The sequence below is a fragment of the Corvus kubaryi genome, unplaced genomic scaffold (assembly GCF_017639235.1).
Source record: "Corvus kubaryi isolate FWS band 111438036 unplaced genomic scaffold, C.kubaryi_AGA036_p1.0 split3-131, whole genome shotgun sequence".
NCBI classification, from domain to species: Eukaryota; Metazoa; Chordata; class Aves; order Passeriformes; family Corvidae; genus Corvus; species Corvus kubaryi.
The window spans coordinates 5,842,313-5,860,072 of NW_024582083.1; the positions used below are offsets into that span (position 1 = coordinate 5,842,313).

General features: G+C 36.4%; 1 protein-coding gene across 22 annotated transcripts in view; it reads left to right on the forward strand.

The window, feature by feature from the left end:
* The window catches only part of TENM3 (teneurin transmembrane protein 3), a 1,314,113-nt gene that overhangs the window by 281,920 nt on the left and 1,014,433 nt on the right, over positions 1 to 17,760 (forward strand). For 21 of the 22 annotated variants that reach the window (XM_042015030.1, XM_042015032.1, XM_042015041.1 and 18 more), the window contains exon 4: positions 9,979 to 10,043. The exons of the other annotated variant lie outside the window; for it this stretch is intronic. The gene's annotated coding sequence lies outside the window, so the exon portion shown is untranslated. The remainder of the gene's footprint in view (positions 1 to 9,978; positions 10,044 to 17,760) is intronic. 22 annotated transcript variants of the gene reach the window in all.

Below are 17,760 nucleotides of genomic sequence, written 5' to 3' on the forward strand. Positions count from 1 at the left end.
ACAATTTCAACTGAATTATTGTTGGCTAATTCTACTCTTATTTCTGTCAGATGAGTCAGTGGCCAAATTTATCTTCTTGAGAAGTGCCTCCATTGATGTGAGGTGTGTGTGAGGTACCTTTGTAGTTTATTAAATTAAGGTAAAATGTTAAATATCCAAAACACAGCTTGTAGCTCATTAGGGTGATATACATAAGCTTACATTATATCTGTGTGTCTGTGTTTCGTAAATGAAGCAATTCCATCTCCTTTGTAAACCTTGATGTTTTAAGGAGCTTTCTGTTTCTTTCAGGAATATGCACACAAACACAAGCAATAAAAAAAATACAATTTAAGATACCATTAATTGTGTGAGATATCACTAATTGTGTATTTAAGACTATATGCCATAAGAAAACTGTCAGTAAAAGACTAGCCTTTCTGTCTTTACAGCTATCTAAGTATACTGAAAAACTCTCAACATGATTGCCAAGGGTTTTTTTTTCTGAACTATTAAAATTGCTTTGAGTCACCTCCCTGGGCAATGCTGGATCAGTGCAAATGCTGTTAATAGATCAGTTATTTTTGGTGTGTGTTGAAAAAAAATGTAGTGGATCTTCTGTTTGATTCATAATTCATATAGTTCATGAAAGGGAGGATGGCAAGATTGAAATTTCCTCTCTGGTTCTGATGGACGTAGTGACCTTGGATAGGCTTTGAAGGGTACTCATCTTTTAAGTGATTTGAACTTTGGTAAGGAAGTAGAAAACACAGGAGAGGGAACCTTTCAGTTTCTCCTTCAGAGGGATACTGGTCAGTAGGACCTCTGGTATCCCTACCTACTTAAGTGATTAATAGGTTCTTTATGCAGCTCCCCTTGTTGGTATTTACATTATAAGCATAACCTACCACTTAAACCCACCTCTTCCTCCACATTATAATCACAGAAACCTAGGATAATTTAGGCCAGAAGGGGATTTTGACTGAGACACTATTCAAAGCAGGGCCAATAGCAGTATTTGGTCAAGTTGCTCAGGGTCTTTCCCAGTAAAGTTTCAGTCTATCCAGGACTGGATGTGGCAAAACCTCTCAGGTACCCTGTTCATTCCATGCTTAAGAACCCTTTGGGATATGTCTTGTTTTCTTTTTTCTAGTCATAATTTCCTTTGGTCTTGAGATGCAGAAATTGGACTTCTAGATACTACTCTCGAGTTTCTTCCCTGAATTTTAAGTAAAGGTGATGAGAGTTGCTTTTCAAATCTCATAAAACTCAGACTACTTCTTATTACAAGCAGTATTCTTGCAGTATTTGCTTCTCAGATATCATCCTGTACTTTCCAGAAGTTATTTGACATTCTTGATTGAAACTAAAAAAATATTGCTTATTATTTTGGTGTGTTCTTGCTAATCTTGTTCCTTCAAATCATAACTCTGAGACCCTTCACCCTTTGTGTAAAAAAACAGTGGCAGATTTTACACTGATGATAAAATAAATGCAGAGAGCAAGGACATGCGTATGTATGAGGGAAAGAGAAAATTATATATGAAGAAATCACACATAAGTGTTATTACAGTCTATTCTATTAATTGTTGGCTGTAGATAAGTAACCTGTACATCAGACAGAAATAAGTTCTGTGAGAAATAATGGAGAGCTATATCTAGTTGTGAAAGATACAATTCATACACAGGAAAATTAAGAATCAATGTGAATGTTCTGTTTATGGTCCAGGAAGACGTTTGTATTTATCGTTTGGTTTTTACCGGTTTTTTACTTATCAGAAATGTTTTTGGCCAAGCCTGAGCCTTAAAGTGTTGTAACTTGGTATAAGCACTGCTTTATAGATCTAGGCTATTTCTGTAACACTGACAGTAGTTATCTCAGAAACTGATTTTCCACTATTCTTGGTACCTCTGTGACATTCTAGTTAGAATAAGTGGGTCCTGAGTTTTCCATAGCACCTGAGCTGATGCAGGCAAGAATATTCCTGGTCAGGGAAGATAAACTGGCTTTTTAGAAGATGTTACCCAGACCAGTTTGTCTTGGCAGAAGTATAGTGCCTGGATGACTACAAAAGCCCTGAGCTTTAAAAATAAGAGAGACTCAACTATATGGCCAAAGAAAGCCCGAGACACTCTGAGAGATTAAAGTAAAATGTGAAGCTTTTCTTTATCTGAATTTGTAACATTTCAGTCATCTAACTTCCATGATCCGCAGCACACTAACCACTGGGGAAAAGATTATGCAGCACAATATTGCATGATCTGCCTAATGTTCTGAATCCCTCTTATTGGAGGAAACAGGGATTTAGACTACAGCTCATGCAAGTCAATCCAAGGGTAGGCTAGGGAATATGTTGTATTGGTTTAAGAACTACACTGTTTTAGGCCAAACAGATTAAAAAGTATATATTCTGTTGTCCTGATGAAAACACTAACATTTTGGAAAAATCAAGTTTTTATTTTTAAAATCTGTGCATCATTCTAACAATAAATAATAGAAACAGAAATATTTGTATAGGAAAATAAAAGAAGGAAAAATAAAATTAATTAAGAACTGCAATAAGAGTGTCAAACTGCCCAGCGAGTACGAAGCCTCCATTCTAACCAGCAATTTCAATATGGTTTCTCTTTCTAATGCTGAAAATTACCTTCAGCTGTCCATCATATACTTAAATCACTGCTGAAACTGTATTTTAATTAATTACAGATTGCACGAGAGTCCTTAAAACTCTTCCTGTTCTCTTTAGTGCGTTATTGGTCTCAGACATCCCCTTGTTAAGATCTGAATACTGAGGTTCTTAGAAATACCTCTGCCTGAATTAAGGTGCAAACGAGACCATATGCCAGTCAATAGTATGGGTTTTATTCGATAGTAAATATGAGAGAGAGAGAGAAAGGAAGAAATAGAAAATAGGTGGGGAGGACAGAAAGAGAGTGGAAATAAGGAAGATATCACCACTCCATGGATCCCAACAATGTTCTGTTGATCCTCTCCAGCTGGTCTTGGTGGTGAAAGCATAGAGTCCCATGGGTTCATACACCCTCGAGCCAGGTGGCAGTGTCCAGGCCTGTCCCCCTGGGGAGGGGGCAGTCTCTCACAGCAGGCTCTGGATCTGTTGCATCACGTGCAGTCCTGTGGTGCAAGGCCTCTGGGGAGCACTTTGGGGGGTCTTTGATGGATTATGGCTCCCCCTCAGCTGCCTCTCACGTGAAAGTCCCGTGGATGTGCCCTGTGGGGTGGGGGGTTCCACAGCTGGGCCTGTTTGTGTAACAGAGGATGGGTGTTCAGTGCCTCTCACCAGAGGTTGCACCATGCACCCGAAACCTCCTCCTCCCCCCTCGGTTGGGGGGAGTCTGTGTAAACCTGGCTTCTGTGAGCTGGGCTCTCCCCCCACCCCACACTCAGCCCGGGATAGTTGCAGCTGGTGGCTTTGGCCTTTTGTGGCTGCATACCTTTCCCTCAGTCTGAGATGACTGATAGGTTTCCCTCTATATAATCAACAATTTGGCTTTCAGTCCAAAGTCCCACTCTTCAGGGAGGCTTCTTTGGTTGTAACTTCTTTATAATGAGCAAAACTTTATATCAATGTTTGAGGCACAAACTATTTTCAGTCTCTTGACACCGCTACAACTCCTGGTATAATTTGCTGAACTGGAGGAACTTTTTCTGTATGCCTACGTGAAATTGGATTACATGTATGAGATATCATATGACAACCAGACAACATACTTGATGTCTTAGATATTTTTTATATCCAACCTCCTGCCATGGGTAGGGACAACTTATGTTAGACCAGGTTGCTTAAAGTCCAACCTGACGCTTCCAATGAGAAATCCACAACTTCTCTGGGCAGTCCTTGACTTCCTTCTCAAAAATACTAACGCTTAAGCAAAGATTTTAACTGAACTGAGAAATGCAGATGAAGACCATAAGCATAACTATTACCATTTCCTACATACCATTCCCTCAAATTCCTTTGGAGAAAGGTAACTCTTGATCTGGAAGGAGAGGAGGAGTTGTGTGTGCACTCATATTACATGAGAGTCTTATCTGGATGTTTTGAATCCTGTTTTTTAAAGGTTTGGTGTGAGAAATAGGAAAAATATGGCATGTTCGTTTTCTCTGAAGAACTGAAGGGGGAGAGGTGTCAGTATTTTTGGTTAGTTTAGTTTGGTTTGAAATTGAAAAGGAAGGGAGAAAAGGGTTTAGTTCCTTTGTTTTTGCAAGGAAAAGTAAGAAGTGAGCACATCTGAGATACTGAGGGTTCTGCATACTCATCTTTTGTTTTTCTTGTCTAGCTAATGTTTGCTGCTTTCCATCCAGACACCTTTAGGGGTGAAAAATCTTCCAAATCAGGTTTATGGAAATGCATTTCATTAGCTTTGGACAACGACTCAGATACTTGTGTTTTACATTGTATTTCAAGTTAATTAATTTTAAAACTTATGGGAAATAACTTCAGAAGTCATCACTGCGTACGTTAAAATCAGAAGGTGTTTTTTTAAAATAATTATTTTTATTTTTTAATATCCCTCATAGTAGAATTTGACTATTGTGAAAAAATTCAACAGATGTTTTTTCAGCTCTTATCTACAGGTAGAACCTGATAGCAAGTATTAGACTGTCAGCACATCTCTAAATTTTCTTTGATGCAGGCTGGCAGAAGCAATAGGTACAGCAAAACTAATCTTTCCTATAACATATGTCTCCTAGAGAGAGACAGAACAGTATGTATTAAAAATAACTTGACTGAAGGTAAAAATATATTGACTAGGATTTTCTTATCTGATATTTACTTTTATGTACTGGCAACCTACCTTCTTTCTCTCTTCTCTACTCCCATGAGGAATAAAAAGAGGCCTGTGCTCCTTGTAGGTCTCCTTTTATTTTTTATTAATAGTGTAAGTATGATCTTTTGACAAGAGAAAAAAAAAAATCTTTGTTTTTGCTTGTCTGTTCTAGTTTCTGAGACCAAAAAGTGAGCTATACTTAATTTTGAAACAATCACACTTCTTTACTCCTCACTGTTAACTAGTATCTGCCTCCAGAGTAAATATGGTGAATAGCTCTGTAGAACAAATATTTGAGTTACTGCACGTTCCTTTTAATAATGTTATTAAATATGTAGTTTAGCTTCCACTTATTGTCATATCCAATTATTTTTGTCATTTATTAATATCAATAAAGTTCTATTTGTGATTGTATTTTTAAATAGGAAAAGCTTTCTTATATATAGAGGAAGAATTTCCTGGATCAGGGGTTTTATTTTAATATGAAATTTGGCTTGACTAAAACAGAATTATAAATAAAAGATTCATTACAAAGTAATTATGGAGAAAATTGAAATTATGGGTTATTAGGAGGATGAAACATCACTATTTAGAAGTCATCTATTCAATTATGTTATTGAGTTGCAGTGATCTATACTGTAAGCAGGATGCTCCTGTATGAATGTTTCATGTTAAAATACAGGTCTTCCAGATTTCCATACCACCCACATCCTGAGCTGTCTGAGTAGGAAGGCATCTGTCTCCGTGATAGTACCTCTGATATATCCATGTTCCCTCTTAGCTATTGAAAACCTGGAACTCACCCATAGAAGGCAGACAGCTGTTTGCCTCCCCCTGTGCAACTCCGCCTGTGTTTCCTCCAAAGTTCAGCAAGCCTGGTTGTATTTCTTTATTTGTCAGATGGCTCTCGCCTGCTCCAGTTATACCCTCAGCAGAGATTCCCAATTCCATCAAAGCAGAAAACATATTAAGTACATCAAACTGGCACTTACTCCTTAAAAATTACCTCCAGAATTTCATTACTTTTGTGCTTTTGCATCTATTATATATGCTGTAAATGTTGTTGCTGGTGCAGTGGCTGCTGATTCTGCTTTTTTTTTTTTTTGCTCTGAAGCAATGTAACAAAGTTAAACAATGACAGGCTACTCCAATTCAGTGACCGCATTAATTCAACTTCTAAAAATGTCTGCGAAGTAGCAAAATATTATTTACAGATTTAGAGACAAGCACAAGAGAGATAAAGTGACTTGTCATAGCATTTGAAGCAGGAGAGAAACAAGCTCCTGTAATATGTTTCTTGGTTTGCGTGGATGGTTTTTAAGCTCATCTGTCCCCCATTATCCTGAAGAATTATTCCTATTTTAGAGCAAGTGTCTGTCAGGCACAGACATCTTCTGTTGTTTAACTCCTTTGCCAGGTAAAACTAGAGAGAAAAGATTGTCTCTCCAGTCATGGTTTCTCCAAAGTAGGCTGCTTCTCCAAGCTGGAACAAACTTGGAGAAAATATTATCTCAGAGTTCAATAAAAAAATGTGCATTTTCCCTCTCTTGTCTCTGCACCAGTATGTTAAAGGATTAAATAAAAGTATGGAAGAGCATTATTCATACTTCAGAGTGAGACTGAAAATTGAGAATGAAAGCCAACACAGATCTCAATACTTAGGTCATGAGTATAATTTTCTTAAAAGGCCGCCTTTTTATTGCAATCAGTGGAAGTGTCAGTGCAGGTGGTATTCCAGGCTTGTACATAACTCTGATGGTCACGGTTGAAATACTTTCTCTCTAACTCAAGCAATGCTTCACTGGAATATCAGGACCAGGGCCAGATGTTCCTGAGATACGGTACATAGGCAGTTCACACAGCCCCTGCACAGTGTGCAACCTGCTTAAACTTTTCATCTAGTTAATGGTGGAGAGGACGGACCCTGAAAACCTGAGGTTATCAGAGGAACCTAGTCCACCCAAGTGCTTTCCTTCTCTAATTTACACTTAAGTGAGATACTGCCAAGGTGTCTTCTACTGGAAGTAGATGGAGGTAACAGGAGTTGTCACTCATCTGTCTTAATTTAGACATCCTATGAGAATGCAACAGGCATTTTGTTCACTTTGTTTTCATACTAACCTAGCAGCTGGATCAGAATAACCTGGCATGGAGACCTGAGCTTTGAGTGCTTCATAGCCCAGAGCTGACTGAATCCAAATTGCAAGGGAATACCAAGGACTGTTCTGGTTAAAAGCATGTAGGTCCTCTTGCTGAAGCTGAGGCAGGCAAACAAATTTATGAGTCAGGAAGAGAACAAGCAATTTCGACCCTGATTCTCACCTAACTCAGCTGGAAAGAGACAAATACCTGTATTTGTTTTAGAAGGAGTTTTCTGTGTGTAGCTGTTTAGTTAATTTCAATGGTAGCATAATGCAGAGTTTACCAGAAAGTCCAAAGCCTCAGGTTTACCCTTCTGCTGGCTAAGTATCAAAAAAACCTCAAAAGCACACAGCCCTGCTCTGCCCTTGGGTGCCCCTTTGCTAATCCATCTTTGACAGCAGGGAGCAGCCACCATCAGTGCCCCCCCCCAGCAGCTGACCTCTACCATGATGGAGAGATACAAGAAGCTGATCCTGGACATGCTGGCCCATATTCATGAGAGGGTTTCAAGTTGAAACTGGGCTCTGGCAATGGGCAGCACATGGTTGAGTTTTCACAGGATCAATCAAAAATCATCTGGTAACTTTTGAGGCTTATGGGACCTGCTCTCGGTAACATCCTGGCTTAAATCTTAGCCAGCAAGATACAGAACTTGAGTAGTCACTGGCCATCACTGTGTCTCAGCTGTGGGACCTTCAGGCTGGTTTAATGCAGAATTGCTGTGGTGCTATGGTCATCATCAGCCTGCTGCATTTTACCACATAAGAACCTGTTCCAATGATATTATCAGTCCTGGCAGCTGTACAATACTGAATGCAAAGCTGTGAAAGAGAAGCCCCGGGTTAACTCTGAGGGACGTAGGGAAGCGTCAGCAGCTGGCCAGCTGTCCTGATTTCAGCTGGGATAAAGTTAATTTCTTCTCAGTAGCTGTTACAGTGCTGTGTTTTGGATTCAGAATGAGAATGGTGTTGATAACACACTGACATTTTGGTTTTTTCCTAAGTAGTGTTTATCCTAGTTAAGGACATTTTTTTCCTTGTCTCATGCTTTGCCAGTGAGGGGGTACACAAAAGAAACTGGGAGGGACCATAGCTGGGACTGGTGACCCAAACTGACCAAAGGGATATTCCACACCAGAGAATGTCATGCCCAGTATATAAACTGAGGGGAGTTTCCTGGAAGGGTGGTCAATCTGAGTTCAGGAAGGGAGCTCTGATGTCGGTCAGTGGGTGGTGAGAAATTGTACTGTTCATCACTTTGGCTTTTTCCCCTTCTTATTTTCATTATTATTATTATTTACCATTATTATTGCATTTTCAATTATTAAGTTCTTATCTCAAAATACAAGTTTTACTTCAGTTCTCCTCCCATTCTACCAGGATGGGGGGGAAGGGATAGTGGGAGATTGAGAGAATGGTAGCATGGTGTTTCATCTCCAGCTGGGCGTAAAACCATGACACTGGTGATAATTCACTGTGCCTCAACTATGTGCTGCGGATACCAGAACTCGCTAAATCACAATCAGAAATTATGTCCCAGATTCCTTGGGCAAGGAATAAAGGCAGCTAAAGGGTACAGTTTGGATCACTGTGTTTGTAACTTATGTGGGTTTTAGAAAATAGGAGGACTAGACAACAGGATACAGTCATGAAGAGTTTTCTACACAAATTGTCTTAGGAATGCTGTTTGGTAGTATACAGCACAGAAAATTCGGAATAGATAAGTCCTTTATCTTCTGAACGCTGTGTTTTGGGATAAAGTTCAATGGTTGTGCCAAAAAATCCTCAGCACTGTTCATTTTGAGTTTGTGAGTGAAGCAGAATTCAGTGATCTGAACACCAGGGCTGGATAGGCAAGGTATTTAGCCTGGATCTTTTTACTTGTTTCTCTGAGACAATTGTGGAATGAGCCTACCAAATTCAGTGAATATTTAGGATTTTATAAACTAATGTTTGTAAATGAGTTTGTAAAATTTTGTGTGTTTTGAATATATTTTCTGTTATTAGATTTATATAGAAGACAATACAGATTTGATAGCTTGAAAACATGTTTTTACAAAAAGGAATTTTACCTTCAACTAGTTGAAAAATATTTATTTTGATAGATTATGTATCTCATTCCTTTGCTATATTCTCCATTAAAATACCACTTTTTGTATATAGGTGGTAATCACTCCATTTGGTAATCTAGAAGAAATATAATGTGTCTTCCTCACTCAGTTGTTCCTCATAACCCTGTGGTAGTAAAACTGTATACAATATTGAGACGGGTTTATCAAATCACATAATGGAGTAAGGAAAATTCCTTATATTCAAGTATCTGGTTTTTTTTCAAGTCAGTTATTGTGACACTCAAACGTTATTAATTTCATACATTCACAATTAGTAAGTTGTCTCCTCAGAAGGCAAATACTGGTGTTTGCACAAAGCCTTTCTGACCTCCTTACTTAGGCTACACTGTAAAACCCAGTTCTCCTTCTCCGCTCTCCCTCCTCTCCCTTCAGGAGGCTTCAGAGCATGTAAAAGGAACACTTTTATGGATGTTTTTTGGCTCAATTGATGCAGCAATATATTATTAGCTTAGTGTAACTCTCTCAAAATTTTATGAGGCTTCACAGAGTAGTTGAAATGAACATAAGTTTTATGTTCCATACCTAAGACATCATGCAAGTTTCTGTCATTATCAGTTAGGATATGCTTGATCAAGTTCTGACAGTTTACAAATGATGAAGTATTTTTTCTTCACTGTGACACATCTGAAAGTCAATAGATTATTAAGGGGAATGGCTCCCTGTTTAAAAATACCGAGGGATTATTGTTACCAAAGCTAGATATAGTTAAGTAGTGGGAAAAATATGTGGAAATTCAGAAAGGTATTCAAAAACCAAGTCACGTGATGTAAGAAAACATCCTTAGTGCATTTTCTCCTCAGAACTGGCAGGTATGGTGCCTTGAAAGCTAAGTTTTGCATCTTACTACCCATTTTGACTAACATTCTAAAACCTGAAGGGACTGATGTTTTAAATAAACGTACTCATCAATTTTCCTTTTATTTTCTTTTTCTTAGAACTCCTGTCCACAAAAGAGACAGAGTGGTATCACTGGAGCATAGGAGGAAGAACCTTGAACCTAGTAAGTGAGCTTAGACTAGATTTTTCCAGAGGGAAATTTATGCAAATACAATAGGTCATGGTGTAATTATTTTGTTTATCACAGATCAGTGTGTATATTTTTACTTCATAAAGATGTTTCTGATTTTTTGATCCCTTATATTGGCACTGTTTTGTGGGGTGATAACTAGCTAGGGAATAAGCTAATCCACTCCAAGCCAGGTGAGGTGCAAGCTTTAGCGAACTACACTTCTGTACATCCATCCTGCTTTGTGGGATTCTGACAGGACAGAATGGTTTATTTGTTTGATCTGTTCTAGAAGCCGAAATAGTTCTCTTTTTTAATAGAAATCAGGAAATGGACACATAGGGAATATTAGGTCATAAGCTGCTATTTGCATACTAAGATCTTAATTATAGGTAAGTGCAAATTTCAAAAGGCATGTTAATTTCAATTATATGGTCCACTTGGTCCACTTAAGACCCCATTACTTTGTTCACTCAGTTATCACCATCATGAGGATAAAATTAGGTTGTCCTGTGTTGAAGAAACAACTGTACTGTCCTAGTTTTCTGTGAGTCAACGGAGGAGACTCACTGCCTCTTTTGTCATGGAGAATGTAACAGTGGCAGCACTTTGTTCTGTGTTGAAAGTGGAAGTACCCAACATGAAACACGAAACACTGCTCAAACTGTGGTCTCATGCTCTTTTTACACTAAAGCACTGGTTTCCACTTGGTGAGTGTACACTAAGGTGTGAATTGCTCACAGTACAAGACAATGTTATGTACTGAGAACAAATTTTTCCTTGTTGCCTACTTTTATATGCCTCTTGTTAGTAAAATATAGTAAAAAAATAACTCCCTCTTTTTAATTTCCCTGGGGTTTAACTGCATAATAATGTAATATGAATTAATATATTTAGATTAGTTTAATTGAAGGTAGAATTTTTTTTTTTTTCAGTGTAGGGCTGGGTTTATACTGAACTTCGGCATAAATGACCTTCCCAAATGTATTAAACATCTGAAGGACTGAAAACAAAATTAATTTTGTCTTGAATATCTGACTACTTGCATGTCAGTGGCAAACATACCTAAGGGAAGTTTACTGTGAAAAAGGAAACACTTATGCCCTTCAGACAAGGTACCCTCCACTACGTGCATTTACATGAAGCAAAGCATCCCATGAGGCTTAGGAAGTATCCAAGGTAATAATCTTAGTTGTCCTTACCAATATATTATTTCTGAGTAAAATAGGAACAAGTAGTTGAAATCTTTTAGTGAATAATATTACCTCTTTTGTTTGCCTACATAATGAATTGGCAAGATATATTTAACTTGGTGAAATACAAGGCAATAATGCAGTAATCCCATTGTAAAAATTATTTTTTTTAAGATTACACATTTCCTGGGCATTTTAGTCAAGTCTGCAAAATAAAACAAACTTAAGAATCCATTCATAATTTGGTGTTATTTTTCCTTGCTAATATTTCAACAAATATAATTATGGTGTAATGAATTATGATATTAAGAGGATCATATTTACAATTTTGCACTTAAAGGATAATATCATCTCCCTGATAAGCAGTTAAATAGACAGCTTTCTTATTAATAGCACAATGATACAATCAAATGATGGGTAATTTCTATTACCCTTATAAATAGATAAGAAGTATATAGATGTGAAAGAAGCATTGATGTGGAAAATGTTAAAATAACAAATCTTATTAGATGAAAGAATTTAGAAATAACTTGTCAAGAGGGTAATGACCTCAATTAAATTTTATGTGCAATTATAATTGGCATTTTTAATAAAGGAATGCCATTGCAAATTGCATATTTGATATAATATTACAGGGTATCTTATTTCCTCTGGCTTGCATTTGTATTAAATAAAAAACTTTGCGATAATCAAGGAAGATTCATAATTTAGGGTTTTGAGAATCTACTCAGATGATAGGTTTCAAATAGTTTCGATACAAACAAGAAGAAAGTGAGAAAGTTACCTGATAGTGATCCTTTTGTTCTTTTTACCTAAAAGATGCTGCTATTCAACATCTTTTGTTTATGTGGTGTGTATTGTTAGATGTAGTCAAGTAGAATTTTTATTTTAATACATCTAATTTGAGTCAAGAAAATTCACTGTGTGCAAAACTATCTATATCGTTTCCTGAGAAAGTTCTAAAAATGACCCAGTTTTCATCTTTTGTGCATGTAGCTATAAGGAAAGTATAATGCCTTACATGTTCATTCTGGTCATGTGCTAGTTTCTACCTCCCAAACTAATACTAAAATAGTAACTTCAAAGTAGTTGTGCAAATAGAATCAATGATGTGTGTTGGGGAGGAGGAGGGGCTGCCTGTGGAGTCCTCCCTCCAAAACACTACTCAATATAAGCTTCTTACTGATTTATATTGTCGTGTAGTTTTGTTAATGTTCAACCTAGATAGACTTAATAACACTGGAATTGTTCAGGTTTCAAATCTGGGAAAATATTAGGAAGAGAAAAGTCATCTTAAACCATCTCTCAATGTTTCATGTTTCTCCTTTGCTTACATTAAATGGTAGGAGAAGGGTTACAGTTGTAAAAGTGATAGTAGGAGGGATGAGTTTAATTGATGGAAGAAAAAGCAACAAATAAGGGATATTGACTTGGGGATGACATAGCAAAAAATAAGCTATAATAGTAAAGTACTTAATAGAAATTCTAGGCAAAAATAAATGGTGTCTGTAGCATTTGCAAATAAGCAGCTGGTACCATTCACAGTCTACCCCAATTACCTTCTGTTAATCTGGCACATCTTTAAAATGAAACACTGTGCATAATTTTTCATGGTTCAAATACTGCAGACTTTTCTTCAGGCACACCAAGAAAAGCCACTATCACAAGTGACCTGTGTAATTGAGTGTGAGTTATTTTAGAAACAGATTTCCACAGAGGGAAGGAGAACTGTGGCCATGGGGAATCCTCAGCATTTACTTTTTAAATTCTGAGCTGATACATGAATGTAAAAAGAGATAAACTGATATTGTTGAAAAAGAAATGGCTATTCTTTAATGAAAAGTGTATAATTTGCATACTGTCATATGTATGTAGATGTGTTTGTAGATACGCTTGGGGTTTACTGTAACCCAAGGACTAGATGCTGATGTAGTTTTGAAGATGAAATGTTTTATGGATGAAGAACAGAGTACTGCTCCATCAAAGCACGTTTCAACAGAAAACTCTGGGGAAGGGCTGCAGTAACTACTTCACAGATTAGGTGAAATTTGGACATTTAAGACCAAAAGCAACCTATAAATCCTGTGTTTCATCTAGCATTGGAGTAGCCTAAATTGATCTTACATCCACATTTTGGACTACAGTTTTTAATTCACCTAAACTGAAGACCCTTTCAATCCTTGAGGCTAGTGCTTACTTTTCATAAAACACCCTTGGGATCCAGTATGACATTGAGAGTTACCTGGCTCTAGAGTGACCTTCTGATTGAGATAAAGTCATGAAAGCCAGTTGTAACAAGGATGAAATTTATACCAGCTAATCTTGCAGCTGAGTATTCAGTTGGTTTACCTTTTTTCATAAGTAGTAATTATATTTAATTCCTTTACAGAAAGAAGTTATCACATTTCTCAAAATCTTGTCAAAGGGATTAGGTTGTGTTAGCAATCCAGAGGTCTAAACTGATCACCACAGTCCTCTGGAAAGTGTATTCTTAAAGTTTTACCAGGAGAGTTTTGTTTCTTCTTCAAGATTGTTCCTGGAGTCCCATTTGAAGTTTTCATGTGTTAAATACAATATTTAAGACTAAATGTAAACTTTTTGCAGCCTACATTTTTGACCGGTGGGGTTTTTTGCTGTATAAAATTTGCTGAACTTGTCTGGAACAAGCAAACTGTAGAAATCAGTGTTTCTGGAGACAAGGAGTGCTTGAAGTTGCAGGAAACTGAGATTAGTAAGACACTTTGAAAGCTGTTCTGTTGCTCAGGGAAACTTTTCTCTGAGCAACAGAAAACACTTTGTTTTGAGCAAGCACAGAACACTAAACTACTAAGCAGTACCCTGTAAGTTAATATGTTGTGCTGTTCATTCAAAAGTATACTTTATTTCATCATCATTTTTTCAAATTTAAATTATCTTACTAAAATATTTACAGAATTATTCAATTTTGAAATCATTTTTGTCCAATGTATAACTAGGCAGCTGATCACCAAAAAGAGATGTACTTTATCCATGTCAGTCAATGCTCATCTACTTGATTTATTGTCTTATAAAATTCATCATTGCATAACATCAAATAACACAAGGGAAATAGTGGCAATATTCTAAGTTACATTTGGAAAATTAGTTCCTCTGCAATATCACCCCTTTTTGTAGCTTTGTGCATTACTGTTAGGTTTTCAAAATATTTTAAATATGATTTGGAATGCAAAGCTTATTACAAAAGCTGTCTTACAGCCTCATGACATACCTGTGACGATGCATTCATGATCAAGTTCCCATATGGGAAGAACCAAAAGATGAAACCTTTTGGAAGGTAACTATTATTTGCTATCACTACATTCTACAGTCTGGGGTTGTGGGGTGTTTGTCAATGAAGCCACCACTTTCTACTAGTCCAGTAAAAGACTTGTCTGATGTTTTTAGTGCTTAAAGCAATACATGCTGCTGTGACAATTTTGACTGCCCAACAAAATCCTGACAGATGCCACTGTAACTGGGAGCTTGTGAAAGATGTTTCAGCGTCATCTAAATGCCAAAAAAAGCATTTCAAGCTGAGAAAAGGCCAAAAATCAGAGGATGGAATTGTAAATCAAGGAATCTCTTATTATCTCCTGTTGATCACCAGATTTCCATTATAATGTAAAAAATTATTAGGGGAGGGGAAAATCCTTTTATACAAGAACAGTAACATAATTCACCCTCTGTTTGCATGAAAATAATCTGATTTCCAAGTGGCTAAAGTATAAGACCACAGGGTAAGTACTACATTATCTCTTAGAACAACACTGTAGCAGTGATAATACTATACTTCTAAAAAATATATAATTATTTCATAATAAATAAACTTCTCTTTCCCACATAGATAAAAAGCCCTAAACTCTTGGCCTTTTCTACAGTACCTGCAATAGACCTGAAGTAACTTGTAAACTCTTGGCTGCTTCATGTCACTGGAGTGTAGATTTTCATTACAAGATTTTTATTAAAAAATACTGGTTCAACCAAAAGCATGCAAAATGCTGCCGTACCTAGGGTTTTTTTGCTATACCATTCCACTTAAATTTCTTAAGAAGGAATGATTACCATGACACACTTATATCCCTAAAACATAATATGGAAACCACAACCTGGGAGTCTAAACAAAGGCCTTTGAGATAGTGTGCTAAAAGTCAAGTCACTGGCAAGTATGCAGTGCCACAACATTGATGTGCTCCATGGAGAGTTTAAGCAAAGTCTGTGGGTTCTTTTCAGTATTCAGTACTATTTTATGTTTTTCTGTTCTTTCCAATAACATGCTTAGAAATTATACTTGGGGCTTTCTTATTTTAATTTTTTTCTGTTGCATGGTACTCTATTCTTTCTGGTTTTGCGAAGAAACCATGCTAGCAGGATATACACATTATCTAGCCAGAGCTAACAAACCTGTAGGATGAGTATCAGTATCCTCACTAACCCCCATGTGAGACCCAATGGTTACCTTTCTTACTATCTGTGGACTTTGATAAAGTTCTTCTGCTTAACTAAGTAATTTTCTCAGCCAAGGCTATATAGCTGAACTCTATCAAAAAGACTTCGGACCAGAAAGTGGAACCTCTTGGAGGAGAGTTAGAATTAAACTTGTAATTGAACAATAGTTTCAAGGGGGTAGAAATAGAAATACTGCTCAAAATAAGAAACAGAGTAATACCTGATAATGAATTTAATAAAGTCATTATGGGAGCTCCACCCAATGCTCAACTGTAATTGAGCACAGGACAAAAAAGATATTTATAAATCCCTTCAGATTCTCTTGTTAACACAAAAATACAGAGAGGATAGGAGCCGTATAAAGAACATCAGGTACTTAATTCTATAAAAGTAGATTATAATTTTAGCTATCATAGAGGAGTAAGATGGAGAAACTCTATCTTGTGCGGCTTGAGAATTCTTTAAAAAGCAACAGGAAATGTTTGCGGAGTAAAACCACAAGCTCCACCTTTTATTGTTATTTCTTATGGTCTTCAGACTTGAAGAAGCCCATCTTAGAATTTAGACTTATGCTGAGTCAAGCTGAACCACTGATCGGGTTTTTTTCCTACTGGGATTTTGTTTTCTGTTCATTGAGTATTTTGAAAAAATAAGTTTTGTTTTTATTACTTTCCTTTTCATAATCTTGACCAGTATATATTTCATTTGTTCATTCATCACAGTCAAATGCTATCTTCATCATCCTGGTGTCATCACCTCTGGTGTCAATAACAATCACTTATTTTGTAGGCGAGAAGCAATTGGCTACATATTCAAGGTAGACTTTTCATTAAGAATTTATCCTCTGAAAATCTGGATCATTCTCAACACTTTTTAGAATATGTTTCAAAATGTATAGACTCCATAGATAATGCATTAATTTTCTTTGCAAATTAAAAAAAGGTTTTAGTTTTAGAGATATGCTAACTTTATAGCAGCAAAGTAGTCTTTGATACTTTATATAAAAAATTCATATGTTTGAGAACAAACCTATTTGTATAGCTGGTTTTGGTAAAGGTTTTTTAATTTGATTATATTTATGTGAAAAAGACATGCCAGATATCATACTGAAGTTCTGAAAGTAATCTCAGGTTTAAGATGGGGCAGAGATGAGTACAGAGAGTTGATAAGCTAACCAGCATTATGATACACAGCTATGAAAATGTAATTTAGAATATTGTAGTTTATATTCCAATAAAATATTGAAGGTTCACATTAAGATGAGCTAGATCTTGTCCAATCAGAGAGTAGTCAAATACCTGTAAGAAGTTCTCAGTCAAAACAGAATAGAAAGTGTGGAAGGGAAATGATTATTTAAATCTCTTCTCTTAAAATTATCTCTAGGATTATTTCAGGCATGAGGAAAGTCACCTTGATAAAGCTAAAGCATCATATTAACATCAGTAATTTCTCACATTGTATCTGAACGTATCCTTGGGCTGCTCTTTAGCAACTCCTCTATTTTGACTGCATCTCATAAGCCCCCTTTCCCTGGAAGAAGAAAAGCAAGCCCAAACAATTTTTCTTTGTTTCTAATAGGAGCAATGGTTTGAAAAGTTTTCCCAACTTAATTGGCAGAAGATGCTGACTTATGCAGAAACATATATATATATATATATATATTTCTTCTTAAACATTGTTGTAAACCCATAGACTTGAATGAAACTGCTGACATAAATCCATGTTCAATACTTTGATGAATGAGGAACATAGTACTATTTTTTATTTATGCTGTGCCCTAAAGCTGAGCTTGAGTTTAGAAAAGACAGAAGATAAAAGAGTTTGAAAATAAAAAATACTGTTCTTTTTTACTATAGAAGCATGAAATAATATAGTAAGTGGGTTATTGCTATTGCGTTTCCTCCAGCTATCACATAATACATTTTAATTTATTGTCTGATTCCAAGCTTATGTCTGCTCACTTACTGAGTGAAGTATTTAAACAGAAGTAACATTAGGAGAGCTAAAGTTAAAAATGCTTTACTTGAAGATACCAAAAAGCTCCACTGTATCAA